Below are 7,720 nucleotides of genomic sequence, written 5' to 3'. Positions count from 1 at the left end.
AGGAGAAAAAGATATTTGTTTTTCTTAAGTTGTTGGGATGACATAGTTGTACAAATAAAACTTCAATTATGCTGTCACCTTGGTGTGATGTGTGGTAAGCTCTTGAGGCACAATCCCTGTTTACTAATGGGACTGCCTCAAGTCTGAAATAAGCAGTACAGAGGTACCATTTTTGTTCAGGGTTCATTTCTCATCCAACAAATATGGTCGACCATTAGACCTAGCATGATGTATTGGCTAAGAGTCACACAGACCAAACCTCTAATCCTGGTACCACATTTACTAGCTGTGTGACCTTGGCTAGTTACTTCACCTTTCTATGCCTCAGTCTTCTCATCTGTAAAAAGGGAAAAGTAATAGAGCCTACCTCATAGAGTTGTTTTGAGTATTATCTGAGGTAATACCTAGTGCTCAGCATAGTATCTGACACACACTAATAACATAATAAATGGTAACCACTATTATTAGCATGTGTAAGATACCGTGCTAAGTAACAGGTTGTTCAGTTGTCTTTTTCCTTGATTATATTATAAATTACTTGAGGGCAGGGGCTATGTGTGACTTGTTCACCATCGTAATCACAGGCCCTAGTACATGTTTTGGGATATAGTAGTTGCTCAAGAAATATTTGTAGATGTTTTATATTCTTTTATGAGATGGTTAGTGATATGTGGTCACAAGAAGAGGCAGAGGAGAGGCTGAGGAAAACAAAGTTTATTATGCTCACGGGTACTGGAGGCACTGCACACCCCACAGGGCCACATGAGAAAGAGACTAGGGTGGTCAGGAGGCAATCAACAGGAGCAAGGGAAAGGTTTAGGCTGTGGCCTTCATTGTGGTTTTGGCTAGAAAGGCAAGGCAGGACAGGGTAAAGAATTTCAGATTGGCTAGTTTGAATGGGCTTTGGGCTATAGTGGTGGTCCCTAGTTGCCTGGCACCTGGCCCTGGGATGATTAAGGAAGAGGAATATTGACTTCTGGGGTATTGGGGCCAGACAGAGGAGCTATGGCTTTAGATTGTTTCATTTATATTTCAAAGGCACGCATCTGGCAAGGTCTTTTGCTATTTCTAAGAATTTGCTAGCCCCAGGAGGGGCAGACTCTCACCAGCCGGAAAGGTTTTTTAAAACATCAGAACATCATACTATACACAAAATTCAAAATATTTATAATACAGTATAATGAATTTAATGACTGACTAGTGATTTTTGGAAATACCAGGAAGCATGAGATGTAGCCCCTGCTCTTCAGGAGTTTACCGACATTGTGGGTGCGTTGGAGAGGGGAGCAGGGAGATGTGAACAGGCATCTGGAGGTTTGAGGGAACAGGTATTCAACTTAAAACCAGAAAATCAGGTTTTGAGTACTAGTTCTGCTTACTAGCTATGTGGCCTTTGGAATGTCAATTAATCTTTCTGAGACTCAGTTTCCTCAACCCTAAAATGGGAATAATAATATTAATTAAAAATTTCAAAATTAAACTTAATAATAATAATTAAAAACTTCAAAATTACCTGAAAAATTAAGTGTTTTGCCAAAAACAACAAAAGAACAAGACAAACAAATGAGAAACAAAAACTCATAGACACAGACAATAGTTTAGTGGTTACCAGAGAGTAAGGGGGTGGGGGGTGGGAGATGAGGGTAAAGGGGATCAAATATATGGTGATGGAAGGAGAACTGACGCTGGGTGGTGAACACACAATGGGATTTATAGATGATGTAATACAGAATTGTACACCTGAAATCTATGTAATTTTACTAACAATTGTCACCCCAATAAATTTAAAAAAAATTAAGCGTTTTGAATTTAATGTGATAAATGTATATCAATGTGCTTTGTGAACTGAAAAGCCATATATAGAACTAAAGAGGTGTTATTATTCTAAATAACATTAATGCTATGCTAGGAATGGTAAGTTTCGGATGGGTGAAACTTTTTCTCTGTAAGAGCTATAGGAGCTCCGAAAGAAAAAGAACCCAGACTAAGTGTTCATTAGGTTACTATTATTATATTGGCTTGTCAGTTAAACATGGTATTTATTATTCGTTATCACCCTTTAGAGATGGAGGATAAGGCCTAGGAAATGATCTGCATTTTATCATGTCTAATCTTGGCTAAAATTGTTTCTAAGATTAAGGCCATTGATTGGGAACTCTTAATATTGCTAAATTTTCCATCTGCTGCAATAATGAATGATATCAAAACCAACTTGGAAGTGTGATAGTGAAATTAAAGTTAGGCGTTTTTTATTATCTCCACTTTCAATTCCCTCCCCCGTCCTCATCCTTCCAAATGACTCTTCAAATTGTTTCAGCCCCTAAGCTGGGGTGGAAATACAAAACTGATTTACCTGAAGAATGGGAGGGGCAAGTGAGGGTGTTTTTGGAAGAGATTACCATTTGAATTGTGAAGATTAATAAACAGAAACATCATTTACATTGGAGTTGGAAGGGTCTGTAGGAGGAATTCACACACCCTACCACTCATCGTCAATTACCCTAAACAAGAAAAGACTATATTTTCCACCAAGATGTTTTTCTACTCTACTACTCCAGCAGGAAGGACATCTTCTCCTCATCGGGCAACCACTCAGCCAATGAAAGTCTGTTATAATTCAACCAATGAAAAAGCACTACATTTCAAACTCCCAATTTCGCCCAATGGACTGTTTACAACAACCTCTCTGAACTCCCCCTTCCCTCCATGAAAGAGCATCCCTCTTCCTTGTTCTTTGGATTTGCACAAAGTTCTCATTAAACCACATATCCAGAATTGCAATTCTCTGTTTTCCAGAATAAACTCATTTTGTTGGAGAAATATCTGGCTGTCTGTTTGTTTAGAGTCAACAGAATCAGTAGACTGAGTAAAGAAAAACCATCCTCACCAGTGTGAGCAGGGATCATCCAGTCCATTCCATCCAATCCAACAGAACAAAATGGAAGGCAAATTCTCTCGTTTCTTGAGCTTGTATGTCCATCTTCCCCTGCCCTCAGACATTAGAGCTCCTGGTTCTTAGGCATTCAGACTCTGAATTACACCACCAGCTTTCCTGGTTCTCTAGCTTGCAGACAGCATATCTAAGCCTCCATAATCATGTAAGCCAATTTCTATAATAAATCTCCTTTTATATATCTATATGTATACTATTGGTTCTGTTTCTCTGGAGAAGTCTAATACACTTTCTCACCCACCATGTCTAATTAATCACTCTGTCTTGTTGATTCTACCTCTTAAATAACCTCTCTAATCTACTACCCATTTCTCTCTATTTCCCTGACTGCCTCCCTAAAAGTATTGTCATGTTGCTTAGAATTCAATAGAAATTCAATTTAAAAAAGTTTCTCAGCCTCCTGTCTTCCTTCCTTCCTACGTAGTCTCCTCACAGCTACCACGTAATCTAAAATACAAAACTGATCATGTCACACCCCATTGCCATGACTTCATGTTCGGTTTCTGCTCCAGTTTCATCTCTCACTCCCCGCTACCCACCACTTTCCTATTCCGCATTGCCTAATCTTTCCTTTCCTTAAGGACCTTATATTCTCTCTCTTTTCTCATAGTTTCTTTCTGCTTAGAATTTCTTCCTGTCAGTTCCTGCCTATAAGTAGATAACTCTTATTCAGGTCCTAGTTTGTATGTCACATTTTCCGGTATACTAAATCAACACTAAGTTCAGGCTAGATGCTTCTCCTAGAAATTGCAATTGTCCATTTATGTCTGTCTCCTCCACCAGACTGTGAACTCTCAGCAGTGAGTATAATGATGTATACCTAGCTACACCAATTCAGATATACAGATGTCATGCAGGGCGGCCTGCGGGGCCTCTGGTCCTGCTCCCCACATAAGAACGCAGGATATGGCTAGGCTGAAAAGGAACACCCATGGAACCATAGATAGGGGAGTCATACCACTAATTCTCTCTGGCGGCCCGGCGAGACACATGCAGTAGTAACCACAGGATCCACAGTCCTCTATTCACTTCTCTGCCTGCCAACCAGCCAACCAATCAATGCAGCCCCACAGTTATAACAGTAGCCAATTGGCTAACTGGTTACAGCTGATGGCCAACCAATCACAGTTGATGGCCATTCACTACCAGAGCCAGCACCTCCCCACCGCGAGGCCAAGAGCCTGGAAACTGCCCTCTGGAACTCTGTCCCCACACAGATCAAAATGAAGAGTGTGTGTTTCAGGGAAAAAAGAATCAAAGAACTCTGCATTTTTTGAATTTAGACAGATCATCTAGGAAACCCCACCTTCCTTCATTTCAGCCTTCCTTTAACTGTTGTTTATTCAGTGGCTATGATATTTTTCTTGATTTAGTGGTGGTTATTTTTGCCCCATAGTATAAAATGTCTTCAGCCAAAGTAGCATTTATGAAAACCCCCAACCAGATGTGTTCTCTCCATAATCTGAACTCTTCAACAGCTCCTTACATGGTTCTCATCATGATACCTAGTTTTGCAAATATGAGGTTACACATCTCCTACTTTGTTAACTTCTGGAGGGTAGGAACTGTCTTTCCTTTTTGTAGCCCCGTCTCCTAGCAAAACATATAGTGTGTAGTAGTAACTAGAGCATATTTATTGAATGAATGGATGCAATAGGCTAAAGGATCCATCTTGAGAGAAGAAAGTCTCATTTGTAGCTCAGGCATAGGTCAGGACTAGACAACCTCTAATGCAATACACAGGACGCAGTTCCCTGCTGTTCTCTGTTCCCACCAATAATCATTCTTTTCTAAGTGTTTTGCAGAACCCATTTTTATTTAAATGGAACTTAAACAATGTATGCAAAGAAATGAACATAGATAAATTGCACTTCATCAAAATAAAAAAACTTGTGGAATTTGCGGTCAAGATGGCAGTGTAGGTAAATGCTGCGCTTGCATCCTTTCACAACCACATCAAACGTATAACTAAACTACAGACAACCATCCTCGAGAATCACCTGACGTTTACCTGAACAGAAGCCCTATAACTAAGGAAATGTAAAAGAAACATGTTGAGAATGGTAGGAGGGGCAAAGACATGGAATGGTTTGGCCCCACATTCATGCGTGGCAGTTAATAAAAAGGAGGGATATCTCAGCTTCAGAGGTTTCCCCAGAGGAGGAACCCCTTGGTCCTAGCTCCCTACCAGGCTCCCCAGCCCAGTGTTCCAGTGACAGGAGGAGACAGCTCCACAACTTCTAGTTGTGAAAAACAGCACAGATTGTGGCTGAGTGAGCTGAAGGGCTGATGGAGTCCCAGGCACTCCTCTTAAAGGGAGCACACATGGATTTACTTACTGACAGGCTCACTGGGGCAGAGCTTGAAAGGTGACAGGAAGGAACTGAATTGTCTGGCTTCAGGTCAAGGGCTGGAGAGGCAGCTTTCTCCCAGAGTCATTATTTCTTTGTTGAGCCCAGCACTTTTCCAGCATGGAGACACAGGCAACCACCATCAATTGAGCTAATAACATTCACCCCCACCCTGGTGATTCCTTGAGACTTCACCCCACCCAAATTGCAAGGGCCCACCCAAGCCTCTTTCAGTGTTTTTTCCATACAAAAGGTCTGTCTTGGGTCATGCTGAAGACTTTCCTAAAATTTCTTTACTTGTTCGCAAACCACAGACAAGTAGCACCTGTCCTCCGCCTGCCCTGTAGTCCTTGTTAAGTAGCCTCAAGCCCGGTGCTAGTGACATCTAGCCTCGGTTCGCAGCTTAGCCTCTTCCAGGCACCTCCAAGCACAGCGCGGGTGGAAGATATCGGCAAATTGTTTTGTGGCTCATGCCCACTGGCCCCAGGGAAAGCACAAGCAGAGGCTGAACTTAGCCTGTGGTAGGGCCCCTCCCAGGAGGGGCATGCCCGGTGGCCAACTTCAAACTGCACCTGAGCATCACTAGGCCAACTCCATAGACCATATGCTCAAAGGGCAAACTGGGCAGGCACCAGAGCCCTGCTAAACTGAATCATGCCCCCTAGGGTCAGGCCCTGCACAACAGCTCCTCCGCTGTAGTCACGGCCAGTTCTCATAACCAATCAGCCCAAGGGTCAATTCCTCTTATTAGCATGCAAACATCAATCAAGGCTCAACTACAAAAGGAGGGCACACACAACCTACACAAGGAATACACCAGCAGCACCCAGCTCAGGTGACAAGGGAGACTGTGCCTCTGGGCCCCGCAGGAAGCCTACTACATAAGGCCACTCTACTAAGGGCAGAAGACATGCTGGCTCTACCTAATGCATAGAAACAAACACAGGGAGGCAGCCAAAATGGGCAGATAAAGAAACATGTCCCAAATGAAAGGCCAGAACAGAGCTCCAGAAAAAGAACTAAACAAAATGGAGATGAGCAAGCTACCAGACACAGAGTTCAAAACAGTGGTCATAAGGATGCTCAATGATTTCAGTGAGAACTTCAACAAAGAGAAAGGAAACATAAAAATGGAGATAAAAAGCATAGAAAAGAAGAAGTCAGAAATGAAGAATATGATAAGTGAATAAAGAATACATTAAAGGGAATCAACAATTGATTAGATGAAGCAAAAGTTCAAATCATCAATTTGTAAGATAAGGTAGCGGAAATCACCCACACAGAACAGCAAAAAAGGATCCATCTTTTCCACCTGCTCCCCATTCTCCCCAAGCGCCACTCCAGCTGATCGCACTCGCTCCAAGTCCCTGCTAAGCCAGTGTGTCCATCATCTCCTTCCAGCCACCATCATGATTATCTACTGGGACCTCATCAGCCATGATGAGACATTCTTCAACATCTACAAGAGCCAGGATATCACAGACAGGCTGTGGCTGGAGGTGGAGGAGAAGATGGTCATTAGAACAGAGGATAACAATGATGATTCACACCTTTGAGGAAATGCCTCCACTGAAGGCCCCAAGGGGGAAGATACTGAAAGCATGGTTGTCAGTGGTGTTGATATTGTCATGAACCATCATTTGCAGGAAGTGAGCTTTGCAAAAGGAGCCTACAAGAAGTACATCAAAGATTACATGAAATCAATCAAAGGAAAACTTGAAGAACAGAGATTAGAAAGAGTAAAACATTGCATGAGAGGGGCTGCAGAACAACTCAAGCACATGTTTGCTAATTTCAAAAGCTACCCGTTCTTTATTGGTGAAAACATGAATCCAAATGGCATGGTTGCTCTGTTGGACTACTGTAAGGATGGTGTGACCCCATATATGATTTTCTTTAAAGATGGTTTAGAACTGGAAAAATATTAACGAAGTTGACCATTTGGATCCATTACCTGTGATCATCATAACCTGCTTTTCAGCCACATACCAGGACTAGGAAATGTGGAAATGATATTACTGTGTTTCCCTGAAAATAAGACCTAGCTGGACAATCACCTTTAATGTGTCTTTTGTAGCAAAAATTGATATAAGACCTGGTATTATATTATATTATATTATATTATATTATATTATATTATATTATATTATATTATATTACACTACATTATATTAGACCCAGTCTTATATTATAATAAAATAAGACCGGGTCTTACATTACTTTTTGCTCCGAAAGACGCGTTAGAGCTGATTATCCGGCTAGGTCTTATTTTCGGGGAAACACGATAGCTATGTATGGTGTCAGATGGGTACTAGATTTATTGGGGTGACCACTTCATAAGTTGCACAGATGTCTAATTACTATGTTGCACACCTGAAACAAATATAATATTGTATTTCAACTGTAATTGAAAAAT

The 7,720-nt window shown here is 41.5% G+C and overlaps 1 pseudogene; it reads left to right on the top strand.

Moving 5' to 3' along the window:
- The first annotated feature begins 6,698 nt into the window (after nucleotides 1-6,698).
- LOC109439310 (translationally-controlled tumor protein) lies at nucleotides 6,699-7,232 on the top strand (annotated as a pseudogene).
- The last annotated feature ends 488 nt before the right edge of the window (nucleotides 7,233-7,720 follow it).

This window comes from Rhinolophus sinicus, chromosome X, assembly GCF_036562045.2.
Source record: "Rhinolophus sinicus isolate RSC01 chromosome X, ASM3656204v1, whole genome shotgun sequence".
In the NCBI taxonomy this organism is placed as follows: Eukaryota; Metazoa; Chordata; class Mammalia; order Chiroptera; family Rhinolophidae; genus Rhinolophus; species Rhinolophus sinicus.
Note: the sequence above shows the minus strand (reverse complement) of the source record. Positions and strands in the feature narration are given on the sequence as shown.